Source organism: Ochlerotatus camptorhynchus, unplaced genomic scaffold, assembly GCF_037179485.1.
Source record: "Ochlerotatus camptorhynchus isolate MF236.1 unplaced genomic scaffold, CSIRO-AGI_Acam_v1.1 ptg000232l, whole genome shotgun sequence".
In the NCBI taxonomy this organism is placed as follows: Eukaryota; Metazoa; Arthropoda; class Insecta; order Diptera; family Culicidae; genus Ochlerotatus; species Ochlerotatus camptorhynchus.
Genome location: NW_027040722.1, coordinates 7,524,690 through 7,549,056, shown reverse-complemented (window position 1 = coordinate 7,549,056; position 24,367 = coordinate 7,524,690). Strand labels below are relative to the sequence as shown.

General features: G+C 37.9%; 1 protein-coding gene across 3 annotated transcripts in view; it reads left to right on the top strand.

Annotated features, from left to right (window-relative positions):
* Window positions 1-24,367, top strand: part of Gyc88E (Guanylyl cyclase at 88E) — a 205,189-nt gene that overhangs the window by 72,828 nt on the left and 107,994 nt on the right. For all 3 annotated transcript variants that reach the window (XM_065225647.1, XM_065225646.1, XM_065225645.1), the window contains exon 2: window positions 1,399-1,467. The gene's annotated coding sequence lies outside the window, so the exon portion shown is untranslated. The remainder of the gene's footprint in view (window positions 1-1,398; window positions 1,468-24,367) is intronic.

The following is a 24,367-nucleotide window of genomic DNA, read 5'->3' as shown; positions in this document are numbered from 1 at the left end:
CTGGCGAGATTCGAGACAAGTGTGTGCGTCGTTCTACTATGTTCTACAATGTGCGTCGTTCTACAAGCTTACTGGTATAGTCGAAAGCGTAGATGGAACACGAAATAAAAAAAGACAAAAAACTATTACATCGCCTGCATGGTCAATTCCTAACATTCGTTGCGATGTTCATGAACAGAGGATGATAGGAACTGGAACTAACATTCATTGTAATAGATTTTTGGTTTGCGTGTACCGTCCCAATGACGCGTTCATATATATAAAATTGATAAATAGCAGATTTTGAGCGATGGGCCCAATCTTAGATCCATAGCCCAATCAGGGAATCAAAAAAATGTTATCTTCCGATGCTTACCGACGATAAAAATACTAGTTAACGGAACCATGATCAGTGTACAGTAAGATCATGGATTATCATTTGTGTTACACATCATGATCAGCAACAAAAACGATAATCTACTGATATGATAACAATCACTTTGTAATGTATCTCAAAATCTAGGAACTTGCTGTCTTCGGAAAAGTTGTTCTAGAGGTCAAATACCCTTCAATATGGATATTTTTGGAATCGAGATGACACATATATTTTGAGAATCAATGTAGGTCGCCATTTTGAAATCCGTCATCTCAGCCGTTGGTTTCGAAAAAAAAAAACTGTCAAATACCCTACAATATGGGTATTTCTGGAACTGGAATAATGTGTAGATGTTGAAAATCGATGTCAACCGCCATTTTGGAATCCAATTTGGCGGCCTTTGGTTTTAAATAGAACTGACAAATACTCTAGTCAACCACATTCAGGCCGACATCAATTTTAGACATCTACACGTCATACCGGTTTCAAAAATGCACACATTGTAGGGAAAAGTTGTTTCTAAAATCAATAGCCGCCATCTTGGATTCCCAAATAGTTTTCTAAATCTGCATGCTATCCCTGTTCCGAAAATACCCACATTGCAGGGTAATCTTACATTTCGAAATGGTGGCGGACATCAATTCTCGACAGTTTTTCTTAAATCGAGGGCCACCATCTTGGATTTCATAATGGCGGCAAACATCGATTTTCGATCTCTATACGTCATCCTCATTCCGAAAATTCACATATTATAGGGCATTTGATAAGCCTTGTCTTAAATGGGGAATTTTCAGAGACGAGAGCTGATGATGATGATCTGAGATTATCGCTATTTCATATGATCATGATCTGTTACACAAATGATAATCGCATTATCGTTTCCAGAACTGTCCATTGTAATTTATGGATTTGTACTAATCATGAGTGTAACCAAAATGAGAATGCCATTATCTTTATCTGAATCGTTAATTTTGATTCCCTGAGCCCAATATTAGAGCCTATTTACTGCTCGTACTAACTTATATTTTTTATTATTTTTGCAGGGTTTTTGGTGAATCCCAGGAGCTAAATTTGGCTGCAAGCGTACTCTAAGAAGATGGAACTCATATGAAGTGAGTATAGTGCATTAGATATATTTAATAGGTTTATTTACAAATTTTAAAGCTTATAAGGTATAATTATAATGCAAGGTTCCCAAGGTTATATTGAGAAATATGTTGAGGTTGTATGGCAGCGTTGATTATGGATTTTTCTTTCTTTACAACACAATCATAACACATAAGAATAAAAAAAAATCCCATGCATAATTTAATAGGATTTATAACCATAATTAAGACATCAAGAGCCTGACGTTGTGTATTATGTTGATTAAACCGTGAGTAATGGTTTTTGCTGGTAGAAAACCTTATTTAAATTGGGATAAATTGAAAAAGCACTTGAGTTGTTACTTGGGTTGCATTGGCCTTGAAAGATATTTTGTGTGTGTGTTCTAGTGCAGCTCCACTAAAACCATATCCCTACTATCTCCTGAATTGGTTACTTTGGGTGCTCATGTACTTCTTATAAAAAGTGTTCGCAGTTAAATTGCATCACTTAGAAGTACTCGACAAAAATAAGTCTCTCAACCGATTGCCATGACATTTGCAGGGAATTTAATACTATATATATAAGCTTGGTTTGCGTATCTTTATCTCACTGTATTTCTTCACCAAATCAAAGCATTCTTCTTAATTCCACCCATAAGATTTTGTGCAACGGTTGAATCGACATTTTGTGATTTATTATAGGCCAGTATCTTTCAGTCGGCCGTAGCTCCGGTGTGTTTAGGGGATTGAGATCCTTTGGCACGAAATTTACCCCATTTGTCTTGAACCACTCCAGAACGTTCTTGGAGTAGTGACAAGAGGCTAGATCCGGCCAAAATATTTTAGGAACGTTGTTTGATTTGAGAAACGGAAGCAGTTGTTTCTTCAAACACTCATTCATGTAGGCTTGGCCATTTACGGTTGTAGTTGTTACGAAAGGCTTGCTCCGTTTTCTGCATAAACTAATTGCCCGATAATCATGAATTTTTTAGGAAACTTCGGAACTTGCTGTTTGCTGAGGTACTCTGGAACATCGATTTTTTGTTTCGGAATAGTTGGGTTTGCATCTGAAGACAGAAACCACTCCACAGTGGTTCCTGGCTGGCCAAAACCTCAAAAATTAAAGTTGATATATTTTTATTTCAATATTTTTTTTATTATTTTTACATTTTAAGAGTATCTTAAATTGAATGATTTGTGCAGTTTTGTTGATTAAATAATTTTTTATGGCTGTTATAGTGTAGAGATATCAAAAATTTAAAAAAAATCGTAAAGTTTCTTGTTACTGTTTTGCTCAAATATAGCAAAAAATAATGTGTTTATAAACTTGGTTGCTTGAGAAGAAATGTTTCTCGGCTTATTTCACGTCAAATGGATGGTAAAAAAGAGTGTTTTTAGTGACAGTTTCTGATATAAAAATTAGCAAAAAAAATTTTTTTACAATTTAGGCTACCAAAACATATGACGGACACATTCGCCCACTATCATTTAGTAATCAAAAGATAGCTAGAAAAGTTAACTTTCAGATAGGTTTTAATGTGTTTTGCGATTTTTGGCGAAACATGTTGAAATTAGGAATAACAAGTAAAGTGTTCTTTGAAAATATCTGTTTCTAAGTTATATAATCTGTGGTGTATACCGTTGCAAGCTTCACAATGCCTTTTTCAAAGCACACCAATACGCACACACATACAGACACGCATCATATAGCTATCTCTTATGGTTCATGAGTTATGATTTTTTTAAACAAGCAGGTTAGGGTGGCCCCTAGACAATCGGCATTTTTTAAATATCTCTTTATACGTTCATTTCTCGTGAAATTTTTATGCCATATACTTTAAGAACTTTTATGACGCATATTTTTGCTAAGTTGTTATCTCTTTTATTTGAAAAGTTATGACTAGCCAGGTAACAAATTGATGCTTAACAAGAGTTGATTAATCGATTTCAATTTAGCCTTAGATTGAATAATTGCTGTACGTTAACCTTTGTCCAGCTTTTAAACATCTAAATCTGGTGATTTTAATCAGCCAAAAGCTTAACAGTATTATACATTATAAGCTTTTTAAGGTTTTAAATAACAGGCTTTTTCAACCCTTGTTCAGCCTTCTAGTTTTATTTCAAAAATTATAATGGAAGACCGCTTAATATCTCATGCATTTATATGGAACTGCTTCAACTTGTTGCTGACTAATTGGATGTGTATACTTAAATTGTTAATATAGGTCAAAAAATTACCTTTGCATTTTGGGATTCGAACCGGCAGTCGCTGATTCATAGGCGTCAACCATACCTACTGGACCATTTAGGCATATGTGTGGTAAAAGGTATGATCATTAACTTGAAGCACGTCAAATTTAAGTTGAATAACAGCACCCGGAGAGTATTATACAACAATGCAGAATTGTAAGCAACAACTGGTGACAGTTAAACCACAGACAAACAGACATAACACATTGAATATTGTTTAACATAAAACATCGTCAGTAAAACACTACCGCCATCTGTTGAGTATACTGTGATGGGTAGTACGCTGAACAGATGGCGGTAGTGTGTAAACGTCAAACGCAAGGGTTATTGACTGTGTGCGCCACAGGCGCGGTACTACCAACTAAAAACATTTAAATTGGCCGTTAAATGCGTGTTCGATGAACAAATTGTCAGTGTTATGTCTGTTTGTCTGTGGTTAAACAATCCACTCATTTTCAAGTGCACTTAACACAATGTGGACACAACCCAACAAACATTGAAAGCTGAATAAGAGTTTGTTCATGCAAAATTAAGCTTTTTCAGCAATTTGTTAGCTTATTAAGCTTTTAATCAGTTCAAATTGTTTGTTGGGAAGCACGCGATTTATTTTGATGGGCATTTGGATGCTATTTTGGTGCCATAATTGAGTAATATTTTTGGAATGCGGTCTGAAAATTCAGTACAATATAAAGTGGTGAACTGTCAAAACACAGAAGTACAAATGTTAATACTTCCGACGTCCTCGCAGACCACTTCTATCTGGAGCTATTCCTAAAAATCTCCTTTTCCTTGACTCTCCTGCTGCGACTGCCTGTAATTAGAAACGTAGGCAGTGAATTTAGTAGAACTAAAATGCCGGACATTCAACAAGTGACACAGACACTAACGACATTTAACAAATCAAGCTATCAAAATATGTGAAACGCATTGCTGATTTGTGGAGTTGTGTTAAGCTTAAATAAGGCTTGTTCAATCTTTGGATCAGCTAACCTATTGAGTTTGGATTTATGGGGATACAATTCGCTTCATGCACTACTAATCAACTATATGTTCAGCCTGATGTTAATCAGCTTTGTACACCTTAAATCAACCAATAATCAGCTTCTGTTCTTAATGTTCAGCTTGTATTGTTACTTGGGTAGTTTTGTTGAAAAATATTACTTTTTTTAAATTTAATTAAATGCTTTAAACATAAAAAGCTCTTGCAGTTTTTTTTACCAAAAATAAAAAAAAAACGATGTTTCCAATGAAGTTGAATGTTTGAAAATCGGTTTGCTCCATTTTGAGATATTGACAATTGAAAAGAGTCATTTTTTCGAAAAAAAAATAGCCTTTAACTTTCTAATCAAAAACGATAGTAACCTAGTTGCGAGCAAAAATATGCGTCATCAAAAGTTCTAAGTGTAATCAGAACAATGTTTTTGCAAGAAATTAACGCATGAAAAGATATTCAAAGAAAATCGACTTTAGTGGCCACCCTAGCCTGCTTGTTTAAAAAATCATAACTTATGAACCATAAGAGATAAAAACGTTGCATCTTCTACAAAGTTGCTTTGAATTTAATGTTCTACAACTATTTAGAACACTGCTTCGGTCTATCTCAAATAATAAATAGTTTGTATTTTTAATTCTCCAAACCACCCTAATTTTACGAACATAAAAAGATTGAACAAAAAATATGAAGCAACTTTGCCTAGGAAACCATATACCTAAAACTGACAGTTTGGCGCAAACATTTTTGTGTTCCTAGGTAAATACGGCTGGGACCATTGTGCATTGGTTTTGGTTCTACTATACTCTTTTTTGTGACGTCTTGATTGTCAAGTTTTCTTCGTACAGCTAAAAAACATCTATTTCAACTGTTTTTTGCCTATCAGCAACAATTTTGAGGTTTTGGCCAACTTTTGTTCTAAGGAGAACCACTGTGCACTCGCTTGTGATCTTTAGCGCAGTACGGAACACTTTTTTCTTGCACTCACTTGCTTCCGATCGACAGCCAAACGTTCTCCGAAACCATCCCAAGTAACAAAAAGTTCTGATAAAAGGTAATTGATTCTGGTTGGACCTATCCAAAAACTGATGATGGTTGGACCTATTTTTTCAATCGCTAGTTTAGTCAATCTTCGCTAATTTTTTATTTTCAAAGATCACTTTACTATCATAAAAAACTCATTTTCTTCAATTTGCATAGGTGTTTTATTGAAAAAAAAAAAACTTCAAAACAATTGAGTTTCAATGTGTTTTCAAAACAGTTCACTTTCCACGCATTAGCTCGTCATCATGCCTTACTTTCAAACATACAATAAGGAATATTTTTTACATTTATTTTTATTTTCATGCAGTAAAATACTGCTTTAAGGTGTAAACAACACGTTAGTACGCCATTTATCTATTGGTTTCACTAAAATGTTTGAATAATTGACGAAATTCGAATAGATAAATATGATCATGGTTGGACCTACGCATGATGATGGTTGGACCTATGTGTTTCCTAAGACGGCCGCTAGGTGCGCTTCTGTTTGTCTACATCCTTCATGCGCAGCTGATTTGAAATTCGATTTCGTTTTGGCCGAGTGATCAGTTTCTTCGATTGAAAAAAATAGCTAAAGAAAAGAGTTATACGGTCGAAAATCTTCAAGAGTTTTTTCTTTTAGTAAGAAATAAATCACTTACCGCGTATCAGGCACAGAAAAGGTACAATATTCCGAAAACGACACTTCACGCAAAACAGCTAGCGGATTGGGTTTGTATGTGCGCTGCTTCTGGCAGTCTCAAGACGACCAAAAAGATCTTGGAAGCTGCTAAAGACCTTGCGTCACTAGTTCGGCGTAAATTTAAAGGAGGAATTCCATCGTCAGGTTGGCTGAAAGGCCGATTTCCGAACTACCACGAAAGCGCCGAAAGAATCTGTTAATATGAATTTAACTAAGCACTTCTCATACACCTTCTGTGTGTGAATTAACTTGAAATAAAATGTTAACAAACTAAAAGTTGCTAACCTAGGAGAAAAAAAAAAACTATAAAATCGGAATTAGGTTCTGATATTCTGTCATTTTAAGCCCCTGAATTTCCCGGGGGCACCCAGAACATGCCCGGAAGTGGACAATGTGGTCCAGGGCACTCAATTTTGTTATTGATCTTGTTATCGAATTTCGAAGTAATGTGAAGTATCACATGCTAGGTTTTATTTCTTCCATGTCAAATTTAGGTCCATGTTCCATATACCCTGGAATTTGTTCCGGCCATATCTCCGGAACCGGTTGACCGATTCGAAAAATATTCGATAGCTTTCAATGGGACCACAATACCTATAGTTTGACGTTAAAAAATTTCCAAATTGGGTCAATGATTTCCGAGAAAATGCTAATGCTAGTGCTAGCTAATGCGTGGAAAGTAAACTTTTTTAGAAACGAAGTTAAACTCAAATTTATTGATTTTTTTAAAATAGAAAATTCATAAAAACTGTATAAAAAGGGTTTTTTTTTATGATACCAATAAGCTCTAAACAAAGTTTTTGAACACATATGGGCTAAACTAGCATTTGCAAAAACACCGAAACCGGCCTAAATAGGTCCAACCATCATCAGTTACCCTATTTGTGGCTTAGCAGCTTGGTTGAAGGTGGTTTATTGAATTCATAGCAGCCTCATTTTTAAGTCGTTATAGGAACTTGAAATTTCCGGTACCATAATTGAAGAGCATTCTAATCAGCTTCTGGCGGAACTTGAACGGATCTTTTAGAAAATAAATTTAAAAGGTCCTCTACACCAATTCTATGTTTAGTTCGCACTTCTATGATAGTTATTTCTAAAGGCAGGTATTAATGTTTATGTTTTTATTGATTTATCAGCATTAGTAGTAGAATTCGAGCTGTTTGAAGAATTAAACCCAGTCCTTCTGCGTGAGAGCCCCAGCTCGAACCGCTATGTTTTCTGAAATTATTAAAGTGAGCCGTTGTCCCGCCTACTGTTGGAGTTTTCAGTACCAGCGACTGACTTGAATATGAAACACAACACCTTGATGTGTGTTTGCCCGCATGGTATTCCAACACACTTGTGGCGCAGTGGTTAGCAATTGTAGATCGCATGCCGAATACACGGGTTCGAATCCAGGAAATTACTCTTTATTTTTTTTATGTTTGGGAAGAATGTTGATGCACTGCATAAATATAAGAATTATGATTTATTCTTTATGGAACTTGAAAGTTCTCTCGGAGCTTTATTTGAACTTTATGGAACTTGAAAGTTCGGTCGGAACTTTATTTGAACTTTATGGAACTTGAAAGTGATTTTAATCGTTGCATTTATTTATTTATTTATTTATTTATTTGTCTGCATCAACAGGCTGTGTAAAGCCCCAATGATGATTTAAGTAACTTATATAGGTGAATCAAAAAAATAAAAACTAAGAATAAAATACATAAATAAAACACACAATCATTCACGGTTAACTGTGTCGAGGCATATGGAAATCGAAGATGCCCGAGACTCGATTGAACACTCGTTGCAGCCCACCTATTGCACCGTTCATGCCATAGTTTGTGCGCTGAAGTGGCAATCTCAGCATAACGTTGTTACGTAGCGCACGGGGTTGGACGTTAATGTTGACTTGCCCCAAGATTGCACTGCAATCAATTCTACCTTGTAAAGTGTCCGCAATGAACAGGGCCCTAGAGGTGTCTCTTCTAGTTCGGAGAAGCTCCAGATTAATCAGCTGGCAACGACTTTCATAGCTGGGCAGATGAAATGGGTCTCTCCAAGGCAGCTTCCGCAGAGCGAATCGAAGAAAACGGCGTTGAACGGACTCAACTCTCTCAGCACCATTGTTGTAGTTTGGACTCCAGACCGTAGAACAATATTCCAGAATGGATCGCACCAAGGAACAGTACAGTGACTTCAAACAGTAGATATCGGAGAAATTCTTTGCTATCCTGAAGATAAATCCCAATGTCCTAGACGCCTTGTCGACAACGTACGAGATGTGCTGCTTGTACGTATGTTGAGAGTCTAGAATAACACCCAGATCTTTCACATGGTTCACACGGTCGATTACAGTGCCGATAAGTTTGTATTCAAATGTGATTGGTTCTTTCTTCCGAGTAAAAGTGATCACTGAACACTTAGTGGGGTTAACCACCATTCGGTTCAAATTACACCAGCTGGCAAAGGCTTCGAACTGACGTTGAAGTAAGTGACAGTCATCAATCGAGTGGATTCGTAGGTAGATTTTAAGATCGTCTGCATACGATAGTCGTGGGCCTTCGATGACCAAGTTCACGTCATTGAAGTAGAGTAAGAAAATCAAAGGTCCGAGGTGACTTCCTTGGGGTATTCCTGACGTAGCTAGATAGATATTGGACCGGTTGTCACCAATGGCAACCATCAGTTGCCGATCAGTGAAATATGAACGAAACCATCGCAAGAGGTTGCCGCTGACCCCAAGTCTATGCAACTTGGCAATCGCGATGGCATGGTTTAGCTTATCGAAGGCAGCTGACAAGTCGGTGTATATGACGTCTGTTTGAGTCCTCTCTGCCATGCTTTCCGTAAGATACGATGTCAAACACAGCAGATTTGTGGAAGTAGAACGACCGGAAGTGAAGCCGTGTTGATCACCACTTAGATACTGCTTACAATGAGAGAGTAGAGGCTCCATGATGACTAACTCGAATAACTTCGAAACTGCGCTCAATGACGTTATTCCACGATAATTGTCCACATCCCGTTTGCTGCCCTTTTTGTGGATAGGAAACATATGTGCGAATTTCCAACAAGATGGAAATGTACCACTCGAGATGGACAATCGAAATAGGTGAAGCATGGGCATCAGCAAGCTGGCGATATGCTTTTTCAGGAATACGGATGGAACGCCATCGGGTCCTGGATTGAAGGACGACTTGAGTTGTGATGCGGCAGTGGAAATCATCTCAACGTTGAAATCCATCGCACCCAGTGTTTGACCGTACAGTGGAACATCACTAGCTGCTAGGGTAACGTGTTCGTCAGTTAATCTCTCATTCGTGAAAACACTAACGAACTTCTCAGAAAACAAGCGACAGATCTGCTGAGGAGTGGAAGCAACTGCTCCATTCAACACCATTGAAGAAGGTCGGATTCCTTGCGCTGCTCATTTACGTAATTCCAGAATGACTTCGGGTGCGACTTGAGTTTCCTCTGAATCCCTCGTTGATATCGCGAATAGCATCGACGGTTAACTCGCTTGAACTCATAATTGAGCCTAACGTAGTGACGTTTCAGCGAAAGCGTACGATACTTAGTGAATTTTCTTAATGCGGCTCTCTTGGTCGACTTCAACCTACGCAGTTCACTCGTCTGCCAGGGAGGATGAGAAATTTTACGGTGAACTCTTTTCGGAACGTGCCTGTCAATGACATAAGCCAAGACATGTGAAAATGTTTGCGCAGCGGTTTCAACATTATCAGGATCGAGGATGCTCTCCCAATCTATACTAGATAGCGCGTTGACGATACTACGGTGATCGGCTTTCCGGAAATCGTATGACACGGTCGTGGAAATGTCGTCAAAGACCCGATCGTGATTGTCAGCAACAGTGACAACCAAGGGAGGGTGATGATGTACTTGCTTTACTAGTGGAGAAGGTGCCGTGGAGATGAAAGGAGCGGTGTCCTGAACGCTAACGAAGCAGAGGTCCAGGCTACGGTTATTTTCGTTGACTACGTGGTTTATTTGAGATAGTGTTGCTGTACTATAGCAGTCGAGAAGGCTAACTGATCCTGTATGAAATACAGAGTGTACAGGGTCTGGGTAGAGAAAGCCGCTGTAAGATGGTTTCCAGGAAACACCGGGTAGATTGAAGTCACCCAGAACGATTATCTCATCAGTTGGTGTCGCACTCTCCATTATGGTGAAAACGGACCGGCAATGGGTATCGATAAGTTCGTTGTCACGAACCCGGTCAGGTGCAATATACACCGCATATAGGTACAGTGTGCGATCGCTCAGTTCTACGGCCACCCAAACTTGTTCCACACAGTTCCACAAGACGTTTTCAATAGCTCTCGCCTTTAACCCGGAACGAACTGCCACGAGAACACCACCTCCAGTAGATTTCCGACTGTTTTTCGGATTTCTGTCACAGCGGAAAACCTCGTATTCGGATCCGAACACCTGGATGGAAAGCGTTCGAGAATCGAGCCAAGTCTCGACAAAAACGATGACATCGTAGCACCGGTCCGATACAGCTAGGTGGTAGTCAAGAACACCAGAATTCATTCCGCCTACGTTTTGGTAGTAGAAACGTAGCATGCGGAACTTTTGGCTACTTGGGATATCACCCAAAATTTCACTAAGATTTACCCAAAGGGCAAAATGTTACAGCTTTTTGAAAGTGACGCAATTTAACTGTGGACACCCTTTACTCTCAGTGCTAGCTGGCGTTGCTAGATCGCTGTTCTTCTCTATAGTTCCTACATAATCTGCGTGGCTGCACTGTTGACGTGGAATGCCGTGTCCTCCTCTCGACACATTTCATCAACTACATTCTCCACGTTAAGGACAAGCATCTACCTTCGCACTTCCTCGAACCTTGGACAGTTGAAGACCACATGTTCTGGCGTTTTGACCACGCTGCCACACTCCGAGGGGTTACGCTGCGTGTTCGAACCTGAAGCAACCGTGCCAAACAGGAACTGCGTCAGGTGAAAGTTGACTGCTTTGTGTTTTCTGTTCACCCAGGTCGAAAGAATCGGTATTAGTCTATGTGTCCATCTACCGTTCTCCACCGTGTTCCACTCTTGTTGCCATTTAGCCAACGCGAGGGTGATGCCGATAGGGATCATTCCGGTGATAACGCACACTGCTTCCGACAGTGGATCTGTATGTTCTCACGACCCGCATGGCCATGAGCCGGAACATACTGCTCATTTTTCATTGGTTCTGCTTGATATATAGCTGTGCATCCTTCCATACCTCAGTATCGACGTTGACACACTGGCCACAGATGCCTCTTGCCTCTGGGATTGGAGTTGTTCGGCATGATTCTGATTATCGCGTTGTTGGCCTTCCAAGCCTTCTCACAGGCATATTCGACGTAGCTGTTAAAGTTTAGCCGGTCGTTCATCGTTCATCATTCCCAGGTATTTCAACACGCACTTCTAGGCTGTGGCGTGCTCTCCGACGGTGATTTCAGCACGCTGCACCTCTTTACAGTTACTGACCAATAACACTTACGTTTTGTGGTGGGCTTGCTGCAGCTTCGCTTCTTGCATCATGTCGATCACCTCGGTTGCCAACACTTTTATCTTTTCCAGCGTCTCGCCTGCTACCGTCAAGACGACGTCATTCGCAAAGCCAACGATCCCAATTCCTTTGGGCAGCTTCAGCGTTAGCACGCCGTTGTACATCCCGTTCCAAAGCGTTTGATCAAGGATAGAGCCTTGTGGAACTCCCGCTGTGTTTCTAATTGATCTCTGTTCCGTGTCTGTCTCGTAGACCAGAACCCTGATCTGCAAATAATAAGGTAGTCAGGAACCTTCATTCTATGCAGTGCTTCGGCTGTGGGGTGGCTGTGCTCATGCAATTCTCATACTCTCAGTGCTAACTGGCGTTGCTAGATCGCTGCTCCTATCTCCATTTTCGCTGCAGCTCCGACAGTATTTGAGCGGCTGCCCTGCTGACGGCATTCCTTGTTCCCTCCTCTCGACACATTTCATCGATGACATTCTCCACGTTAAGGATAGGCATGTCCCTTCGCACTGTCTCGAACCTTGAACAGTCGAAGTCCACATGCTCTTACTTCTGCGTGAAGTCAACGATTTTAATAGTAGAAGATACTAATTTCAAATACAGACTAAAGTGGTGATTTTTATACGATAGAATGAGCAGATGAAAGTATAGAATTTATAGTTCCGGTTAGAGTACGGCAGTGTGAAAATTGCATATAGAGAGTTGAAAGCGAGCTAGGACAACTTTACCAAGGTACAAATCGGTTTTATCATCTCTCTTCACCACCTTCCTGTACCTTCCTAAAGTTGTCCTAGCTCGCTTTCAACTCTATATATGCAATTTTCACATTGCCGTACTCTAAACGGATTTTTCAAAGTTATTGAGAAAATCCGCTATTGTTTTTTTTAAATCCCGGTTTTTACTTTGCGGTTGTAAGTGATATTGGAATCGAGAATTTTAGGCTTTAAAGGGATATTATTTAACAAATACGAATATGTTTATTTGTTTTCTTAGATAGTCCACACCTTTGTCTCACTTCTTTGTTGCGCTAAAATAAGCTGAGACATAATCTTATTCATTGCTATTACTTATAATCTCCCATCATGCTGATTTGAAACTTACAAAATAAAAGTTATACACTTTGAAAGCATAAAGTTTAGTATTATTAGGAGTTTTGTTAGATTTAAATTAACACTAACGCTGGGTTAGATACACACTTAGTAGTTATTATCGAGTTCAGTATTTTTTTACCGAACTTTCAACAGCGGAACGTACGGTAACACTTTGACCTTCATTTGAAAAGCTGTTCCACTAAGTTTTAATTTCAACACACTGTCGGCCTTGTTTGAATAGTCGAGTCTTGTGGTGAAGTTGTCCTTGTTTTAAAGCTTTAAATCTTATATTATTATTCCTTGTTTCAAAGCTTAAAATGCCCGATTTTTACCAAACAGCTCGATAAAATTACCGAAGTCGGTAATCATTTCTAAGTGTGCAGGTTTTTAAATTATATCAGATTGATTATGACTCTAAAAATTGCTTGTGTACAACTTTGGGGAAGTTTCATATTATTCGGAGTCGGAGTCTGTACTTTTTTTCACGACTCCGACTCCACAACCCTGAATTAGTAAGACATGATTAGTTTCCAAATCGTCCAATTCATCCAAAGACACTTTATGGCTAAAATGAAAAGGTCAGCCTCTAGGAAAAAAGATACATATTTTGGTTTATTGGACCACAATGATATGTTGGGTTGGAACTATTAATTTTCTTAACATAAAGTTATTCCGTGTGACAATTGAGATCTTGTTTTCCGTGCCGAGCGCCAATGCTACCGACGCCAGGGAGGCAGCTCCGACATCTGGACCCTACCTACCGACCCATCAACCCATGGACCGTCGACCAACGGCTTTAATTCCGATCCGAAGGGAAGAGATGTTATGCCTCAGAACATCCCGGCGGTGCCGACTGGGATGGAACTCAGGCCTGCTGGGGTGAGAAGTAATCACGCTTAACACTACACCACCGGTGCCGCTCAAGCATATTATTTATATATTTATTATTTCTTATACTTGCATAATGCATATTGCACTTAGTAGCAACCCAAGATCACAAGTTCAACATTTTGTGAATTGAGAAATATTGAGCATAAAGGATTTTATAAACTACTCTGACTTTCCCAAAATAATAATTTATCAATATACTTGAAGACATCTTTCCGGCTAGCGGTTAGCATCCATGCCTCTCACGCTCAACTAAAACGAAAACAGTAGTTATGTCGTTATGTGTGACGCGTCATTCTCGTCCTCGTTTCCAATAATTATGATTCATCGCTCGTGCTTCATTGGCGACCTCGTAGTAAGTTCACGTACATTACTGAGCGTCACGTTGCTCAAACAGACTCCAAACGCCTTGTCCTTCTCAATTGCTCCTTCGTGTACATCAGTTGGTGTGTCTGGATAGAAAAAAAAACCCGGATTAATCCATCTATGGTGAGATCTGACTCTTCTTACTAATTGACAAAAGTGCTCATATGATGTTATATAACAGATTAATTATCAAGTGCTTTAAGGCCGTAAGATGGACTATACCCTAGTTATAAATGGGCCACTTTCCCCGGGGGAACTCGGAACATGGCCGAATGAAGCCAGTGTGGTTTTAGGCACTTCAAATGACTACCATTGAACTGGGTTTTGAATCCTCATGTAATTTAATGTGTCATATGATGGGTTTTATTCGGTGCAACTCAGATTTAGTCTCATAAACCGGAATAGGTTCCGGCTATACCTCCGGAACTAGATTACCAATTCCAAAGCTATGCACGCTATTTTATTTTTCATTTGGTGGTTGTTGCGTTAAATTCGGTACAGTGGGTGCCGAGAAATGCGACATATTTTCTAAAATTCGTATTCACCGGAGCTTATTCCGGTTTTGCTTTTGTAAGTTACAAGAAGTCGTTGCAATGTATGTTTTTGACTATATTAGCTTTCAGCAAATCACAATTAGCGATTTTCTGATCGCTGAGTACTGCACACTGAAAAGAACTCAGCAATCATAAAATCATTGTGATTCTCTGAAACCGAAATTGACTGCTACAAGTCCAAAACATCATCATAACATCTAATGACTTAAAAAAAAACATGATTTCGGTCACAATGAATTTCATCAAGACTGGTTGCATCCATAACTCCGAAACCATTTGACTGATTCCAAAAATGTTCTATGGAACCATGATACCTTTCATTTGATGGCTGTTGCGTCTAATTCGGCTAAGTGGTTTCTGAGAAACACGATTGTTAAAAAAATCATTGCATACATTTTCCGATCTCGTCGAGCGGAGTCAAATGGCTTATGAAACTCGGTCCTCCGGGCTTCGCATCGAAAGTCGGTTTTCCATGCGATATGTATACCCTTCTCTGTAAGAACAGTAAACAGATGCGCGACCTTAATTTACTGTTCGTGTCATTATCGTTTTCGAGGAGTATCCTTTCCTTCGACTGTTGTAGTGACACTACTGTCGCCTCCGCTACTGATAAGTACTGTTGCCGAAGGCACCTCTCATCTTAAAAAGGTCCACTATGGGAAGTCTCCGTACAAGGAGGTGGCCAGAAATATGTTCTTGCTTATTCTGCATTATTTGACAAGTTTTGTATTAGTATGAGCCTTCAGAGCAGTTCCACCCCAAATGACGAATCGGAAAAACTCGACGTTCTCCAATTCGATTGAAACTTTGCATAATTGTTTGTTATGGGCAGGGATGGATCGCACTTATGGGACATTTTGATTACTTTTTAATACAGAATGCGTTAAACCCAATTCAATTTTCAGTTAACCCACCTTCAAATAGATAGTTTAGTGCTTTTAGTCTTCATTCAATTTTTCATACATTCCGCACTGCAGAGCCACACTCTCTCGGCTGTACCTTCAGTGAAAATACTCAAAAACGCGTACTAACAAAAAGTTCAAAAATTCGACCAAAAGTTCTTGTTCATTGATTTTTGTCAGTTTTCAACTGTCCATAGTTTTGGACTTTAAAAATGTTTGTATTTTTCTTTAGTTTTTTCTAACTTTTTGCCTAAAATCGGTTGTAAACATTCTGAGATATATGGGCTGTAATTTTTTTTTTAATTTTTACTTAAAACTTTCAAAAATTTGAAGGACGCCATTGGAATTTGTTACCGTTTTGGTTCCTGTACCCTATTGATTCACTTCGAGCGAGAACAATCAGGAGATAGCGAGAGCGAGGAATAGGGTACTATGTGTACTCATTGGGAATTTAATCAGTATGTCAGTTTCTTGTATGCAATATTGCCTTGTTTTTGAATGTAAATATAAGTAAATAAGTAAGTCAAATAAAAAACCATACCCAAACCAACGGTCGAATTAAATATTGTAACCCAGTCACACCAACAACACATAACACAGAACACATAACGGGAAGGAGTAAGGATGAAGGTGGGCGTTGGAAACAGGAGAAGGATATGGACGAGGAGTGTTGGAAAAGTGGGAGGGAGGTGGAAATAGGCTTAGGTCAAGGGGGAAGCTACTGGGTCAAACTGAAGAGAAGGTTCTCTTCTACTTTAGCCATTGCGCAAGATAGTTCATATAAACTTTCAGTTTCAAGCTCAAGAGGCGAGTGTAGCCCACCCCAGACGATCTCCGGAGCTAGACCAGAGGTTAGGCGAATCCCTTTAAACCAGCCATTGACAAATTTTAACAAATCGTAGAAGGTCGATTCAAATATTGGTATTTTTTCATTATTTTGCTGTAAAATACTGTACATTAATCATAACAAATCTCTTTCACAGACCGCTAGGTTTTCCAAAATATCCTGGAGTTAAGATCTTGATGTTCTATAGACTCAATGTGGTTTGGTATGCACGTTCCCAACATTTCAACACATCTTCCGAGCTTTGTAAAGCTGCATGGTATCATGTGCGTCATAAAATGGTAACAGTGCGATATTCAACGCTATCCAAACTATTCTGGAGCTAAAATCTTGTAGTTCCACAGGCTCAATATAGTCTTGAACAATGTCCTGAAAATCTGTATGAGTTCATGTAGCAAAAGAGAGCATCAGTAAGATATTTATTGCTCTCCAGACTATTTTGGAGCTAAAATATTGAAGTTATATTTAAAATCTTGAAGTCAATGAAGACTTTAACAATGTCCTGAATATCTTTAGGAGTCCTTGTTGCTCAAGAGAGCTTCTTGACGCCATGCACATAATGCATTGCTATCAATATGATTTAAAATACTCTTCAAATTATTCTGGAGCTATGATCTTGAATTTCTACAGGCTCAATGAAAGTCTTGAACAATGTCCTGCACATATTTATGAGTTCGTGAAGCCAAAGAGAGCCTTTTGAAAACATGCACAGCATGGATTGGTATCAATAAGATTTTTAATACTCTACAATCTATTCTGAAGATAAGGTCTTGAGATGAAGTAATGAAATTGGGTTGTTAGCGGAATGCTTTAATAAAACAGCAAAAAAGGTTATCTTCCATTTAATTCCACTTAATTAATTTTGGTATCCATGACAGATACGTATTTCGACTACAATGTGCAGTCTTCATCAGTGTCATTCCCACTAAAGAACTTATCAAAATCTAACTTCCTTAAGTACTCATCCCCTAGGTATAAAAGTCAAGATCACAGGTATATAAATGAAACTACAATGCTGTTTTATTAAAGCATTCCGCTAACAACCCAATTTCATTACTTCATTATGATGGCTACCAAGCCTTTGGGATTTTCCTTATTAGAGAGTTGAATAGATTTTTCTCCTTTAGCTTACTTAAATCTTTGGTTTTAATTAGTTAGGTAGGTTCCGATTCAACACATTGTAGTTTCATTTATATACCTGTGATCTTGACTTTTATACCTAGGGGATGAGTACTTAAGGAAGTTAGATTTTGATAAGTTCTTTAGTGGGAATGACACTGATGAAGACTGCACATTGTAGTCGAAATACGTATCTGTCATGGATACCAAAATTAATTAAGTGGAATTAAATGGAAGATAACCTTTTTTGCTGTTTTATTAAAGCATTCCGCTAACAACCCAATTTCATTACTTCATTATGATGGCTACCAAGCCTTTGGGATTTTCCTTATTAGAGAGTTGAATAGATTTTTCTCCTTTAGCTTACTTAAATCTTTGGTTTTAATTAGTTAGGTAGGTTCCGATTCAACACATTGTAGTTTCATTTATATACCTGTGATCTTGACTTTTATACCTAGGGGATGAGTACTTAAGGAAGTTAGATTTTGATAAGTTCTTTAGTGGGAATGACAATGATGAAGACTGCACATTGTAGTCGAAATACGTATCTGTCATGGATACCAAAATTAATTAAGTGGAATTAAATGGAAGATAACCTTTTTTGCTGTTTTATTAAAGCATTCCGCTAACAACCCAATTTCATTACTTCATTATGATGGCTACCAAGCCTTTGGGATTTTCCTTATTAGAGAGTTGAATAGATTTTTCTCCTTTAGCTTACTTAAATCTTTGGTTTTAATTAGTTAGGTAGGTTCCGATTCAACACATTGTAGTTTCATTTATATACCTGTGATCTTGACTTTTATACCTAGGGGATGAGTACTTAAGGAAGTTAGATTTTGATAAGTTCTTTAGTGGGAATGACACTGATGAAGACTGCACATTGTAGTCGAAATACGTATCTGTCATGGATACCAAAATTAATTAAGTGGAATTAAATGGAAGATAACCTTTTTTGCTGTTTTATTAAAGCATTCCGCTAACAACCCAATTTCATTACTTCATTATGATGGCTACCAAGCCTTTGGGATTTTCCTTATTAGAGAGTTGAATAGATTTTTCTCCTTTAGCTTACTTAAATCTTTGGTTTTAATTAGTTAGGTAGGTTCCGATTCAACACATTGTAGTTTCATTTATATACCTGTGATCTTGACTTTTATACCTAGGGGATGAGTACTTAAGGAAGTTAGATTTTGATAAGTTCTTTAGTGGGAATGACACTGATGAAGACTGCACATTGTAGTCGAAATACGTATCTGTCATGGATACCAAAATTAATTAAGTGGAATTAAATGGAAGATAACCTTTTTTGCTGTTTTATTAAAGCATTCCGCTAACAACCCAATTTCATTACTTCATTATGATGGCTACCAAGCCTTTGGGATTTTCCTTATTAGAGAGTTGAATAGATTTTTCTCCTTTAGCTTACTTAAATCTTTGGTTTTAATTAGTTAGGTAGGTTCCGATTCAACACATTGTAGTTTCATTTATATACCTGTGATCTTGACTTTTATACCTAGGGGATGAGTACTTAAGGAAGTTAGATTTTGATAAGTTCTTTAGTGGGAATGACACTGATGAAGACTGCACATTGTAGTCGAAATACGTATCTGTCATGGATACCAAAATTAATTAAGTGGAATTAAATGGAAGATAACCTTTTTTGCTGTTTTATTAAAGCATTCCGCTAACAACCCAATTTCATTACTTCATTATGATGGCTACCAAGCCTTTGGGATTTTCCTTATTAGAGAGTTGAATAGATTTTTCTCCTTTAGCTTACTTAAATCTTTGGTTTTAATTAGTTAGGTAGGTTCCGATTCAACACATTGTAGTTTCATTTATATACCTGTGATCTTGACTTTTATACCTAGGGGATGAGTACTTAAGGAAGTTAGATTTTGATAAGTTCTTTAGTGGGAATGACACTGATGAAGACTGCACATTGTAGTCGAAATACGTATCTGTCATGGATACCAAAATTAATTAAGTGGAATTAAATGGAAGATAACCTTTTTTGCTGTTTTATTAAAGCATTCCGCTAACAACCCAATTTCATTACTTCATTATGATGGCTACCAAGCCTTTGGGATTTTCCTTATTAGAGAGTTGAATAGATTTTTCTCCTTTAGCTTACTTAAATCTTTGGTTTTAATTAGTTAGGTAGGTTCCGATTCAACACATTGTAGTTTCATTTATATACCTGTGATCTTGACTTTTATACCTAGGGGATGAGTACTTAAGGAAGTTAGATTTTGATAAGTTCTTTAGTGGGAATGACACTGATGAAGACTGCACATTGTAGTCGAAATACGTATCTGTCATGGATACCAAAATTAATTAAGTGGAATTAAATGGAAGATAACCTTTTTTGCTGTTTTATTAAAGCATTCCGCTAACAACCCAATTTCATTACTTCATTATGATGGCTACCAAGCCTTTGGGATTTTCCTTATTAGAGAGTTGAATAGATTTTTCTCCTTTAGCTTACTTAAATCTTTGGTTTTAATTAGTTAGGTAGGTTCCGATTCAACACATTGTAGTTTCATTTATATACCTGTGATCTTGACTTTTATACCTAGGGGATGAGTACTTAAGGAAGTTAGATTTTGATAAGTTCTTTAGTGGGAATGACACTGATGAAGACTGCACATTGTAGTCGAAATACGTATCTGTCATGGATACCAAAATTAATTAAGTGGAATTAAATGGAAGATAACCTTTTTTGCTGTTTTATTAAGGTCTTGAGGTTATATACGCTCAATGAAAGTTTTGAACAATGCACTGATAATCTAGATGCAGCTCAAACTCTTGACTACTTGTTCATTGTAGATTGGTATCAATAAGATATTTTATGCTGTCCAAATCATTATGCATTTCAGATTTGGACGCTCTACAGTCTCAATGAACTCTTGACCAATTTCCTGTTTTTTTATGAATCCATGAAATTCAGAAGAGCCTTATGAAAAAACACATAATCGTATCAATAAGATATTTAATGCTTTCCAAACCATTCTGGGATTAATATTATGAAGTTCTACAGACTAAATTAAGTCTTGAACAATGTCCTGAAAATCTTTAAGAGTCCATTAAGCCCAAGAGAAAACATGTACATTTTGGGATGGTATCAATAAGATTTTGAATACTCTCCAATCTATTCTGGAGCTAAGATCTTGAAGTTTCACAGGCTCAATGAAAGTCTTGAACAATTTACTGAAAATCAGAACCTCTTGACAGAATAAACATTATGGAATGGTATCAATAATAAATTCATACTTTGCAAACCATTCTTGGGTTGGGATCTGGAGGTTCTACAGTCTCAATGAAGTCTTGGAATTTTATGACTCCATTAAATTGAAGAGAGCTTTTTGACAACATATACATCATCGATTGTTTTTCCTTGGTTTGTTTTCCGTCGATCTTGTTTTCCGTACTGAGTACCAATGCGACCAATGCCAGGGAGGCAGCTCCTACACCTGGACCCTACCTATCGACCCATAAAACTCATGGACCCGGGGACCAACGACTTAACTTCCCTTCCGGAAGGCGTGATCAGAGGTTTTATGCCTCAGAAAATCCCGAAGGCGCTAACTGGGATTGAACCCAGGCCTTTTGAAGTGAGACGCAATCACACTTATCACTACACCACCGACGCCGCTGCAAATTATCAAATGGTATCAATAAGATATTGAATGCTTTCCAAACCATCCTGGGATTAAAATCTTAAAGTTCTACAGACTCAATGAAGACTTGAACAATTTCCTGAATATCATTATGAGTCCTTGTTGCTCAAGAGAGCCGCTTGACAACATGTACATCATGTATTAGTATCAATATGATTTTTAATACTCTTCAAACTATTCTGGAGCTATGATCTTGAAGTTCTATAGGCTCAATGAAAGTTTTGAACAATTTACTGAAATTCTGTATGAGTCTATGAAGCTCAACAGAGCCTCTGGATAACATGCACATTATGGAATGGTATCAATAAGATATTTCATGCTTTCCAAGCCATTCTGGAGTTTAGATCGTGAAGTTCTACAGTATCAATGAAGTCTTGAACAATAACCTGTATTTTTTTATAAGTCTATGATATTCAAGAGAGCCTCTTGACAACAAGCACATCATTGAATGGTATCAATAAGATATTTAATGCTTTCTAAACTATTATGGGAACAAGATCTTGAAGTTTTACAGCCTCAATGAAGTCTTGAGCAATGTCCTGAAAATCTTTATGAGTCCGTGAAGCTCAAGAGAGCCTTTTCACAACATGCAAATCATGGATTGATATTAATTAAATTTTTAATTCTCTCCAAACTATTCTGCAGCTACGATCTTGAAGTTCTACAGGCTCAATGAAAATCTTAAACAAAGTCCTGATAATCTGTATGAGTCCATGAAGCTCAAGGGAGCCTCTTGACGACACGAACATTATAAAATGGTATCAATATGCTTTTCAAAATATTCTGGAGTTCAGAACTTGAAGTTCTACATGCTCAATGAAAGTCTTGAACAATGTACTGAAAATCTGTATGAGTCCATTACTTCCTCTCTTAACAACATGTTCACCATAGGATGGTATCAATATGATTTTTAGTACTCTCCAATGTCTTCTGGAGTTAAAATCTTGAAGTTCTACAGGCTCAATGAAAGTTTTGAACAATGTCCTGCACATCTTTATGAGTTCGTGAAGGCCAAGAAAACCTATTGACAACATGAACATCATCAATAAGATTTTTAATACTCTCCAATCTATTCTGGAGCTAAGATTTTGAAGTTCTATAGGCTCACTAAAAGTATTGAACAATGTACTGGAAATCTGTATGAGTCCATGAAGCTCAAGAAAATCTCTTTGTAGTAGATAGAGTTAGTGTGGAATAAAGAATGAGTAGAATCGAGTGAGCATAAAGCGTGATAGACCGTATGCGAGACCGCATGTAAACGGAATCTCATTGGTTCGAGACACGACACTATTGACAACATGAACATTATGAAATGGTATATATGCTTTCAAATCCATACTGAATTTCAGATCTTGAAGTTCTACAGTTGCAATGAAGTTCTGAAATTTTGTATGAGTACATGACATTCAAGAGAGCCTTTTGAGAATATGCACATCATAAAATGGTATCAATACTATATTTAATGCATTGCATACCATTATGGAGTTCAGATCTTGAAGTTCTACAGGCTCAATGAAAGCCTTGAAGAATCTACTGAAACTCTTGAAGAGTCCATGAAGCTCAGGAGAGCCTCCTGACGACATTCACATCTTGGTTTGGTATCAATAAGATTGATTGCGCATGGGCGGGATCCCTATATTGTGTTTTTTGCTTTGCCGTCCTGCCATGGTGGAGGCATACAAGATACTGCTGTATTGTTTATTTGTATTGCTTTGACGAATCGTTAAAGCAAGTAGGGTAGTTATACATTTAAATGAAGTTGCACAAACAAAGATATTTAATGCTTTCCAATCCATTCTGGAATTTAGGTGTTGAAGTTCTACATTCTCAATGAAATCTTGAACAATGTACCGACAATCTATATGAGTCTATGAAGCTCAAAAGAGCCTTTTGACAACATTCATAGTATGGAATGGTATCAATAAGATATTTAATGCTTTTCAAACCATTCTGGAGTTCAAATATTGAAGTCCTACAGACTCAATGAAGATTCGAACAATGTCCTGAAAATCTTTATAAGTCCATATAACTCAAGACAAAATGCACATCATCGAATGGTATCAATAAAAACGGCGCCGGTGGTGTAGTGGTAAGCGTGATTACCTCTCACCCCAGAAGGCCTGGGTTCAATCCCAGTCGGCGCCGCCGGGATGTTCTGAGGCATAACATCTCTGATCACGCCTTCCTTCGGATGGGAAGTAAAGCCGTTGGTCCCCGGTTCATGAGTTGATGGGTCGATAGGTAGGGTCCAGGTGTGGGAGCTGCCTTCCTGGCACGTCGGTAGCATTGGTGCTCAGCACGGAAAACAAGATCGACGGAAAAAACAAACCAAAGGAATGGTATCAATAAGGTATTTAAATTTTTTCGTCACGGTCACAGTGTTAAACACTCTTGTGCTGTACGTGACACGAAATTTGAACTCGTGACTTTGATGTGAGATTTATGGATGTTAACCAATATGCCGGAGCCATCCCCTATAAGATAGGTAATGCTCTCGAAACTATTCTAGGGATAAGATCTTGAAGTTCCACATGCTCAGTGAAGTCTTGAACATCTTTATGAGTCCGTGCCGCTCAAGAAAGCCTTTTGAACTACATAAACATTGTGGAAATGGGACCGACTTGCGATGACCGGCAGAATATCAATAAGATATTTGTCGGTCTCCAAATTATTCAGGAATCAAGGTCATACAGTTCTGTAGGCACAATGAAGTCTTGAATAATGCCCTGAAAATCTTCATGAGTCGGAAAAGCTCTAGAGATGATAATATGTGCATCATGGATCAAAATAAATATAGATCAAACGTAAACAATGGCTTTAATCGTAAATTTCTCCTGATGTCCAATCAAAAAGTGGTTTTTAGTAAAGTTGTACTTGTGGAAATTTAACATTAGTAAAGATAGTTAACTTTTCCATAGATCATCACAACGAAGGGTTAGATCGATGAGAACAAAAATTCATCTTTTCCCATACTAATTCAAATGCAAACTAGGATGAAAACTCAT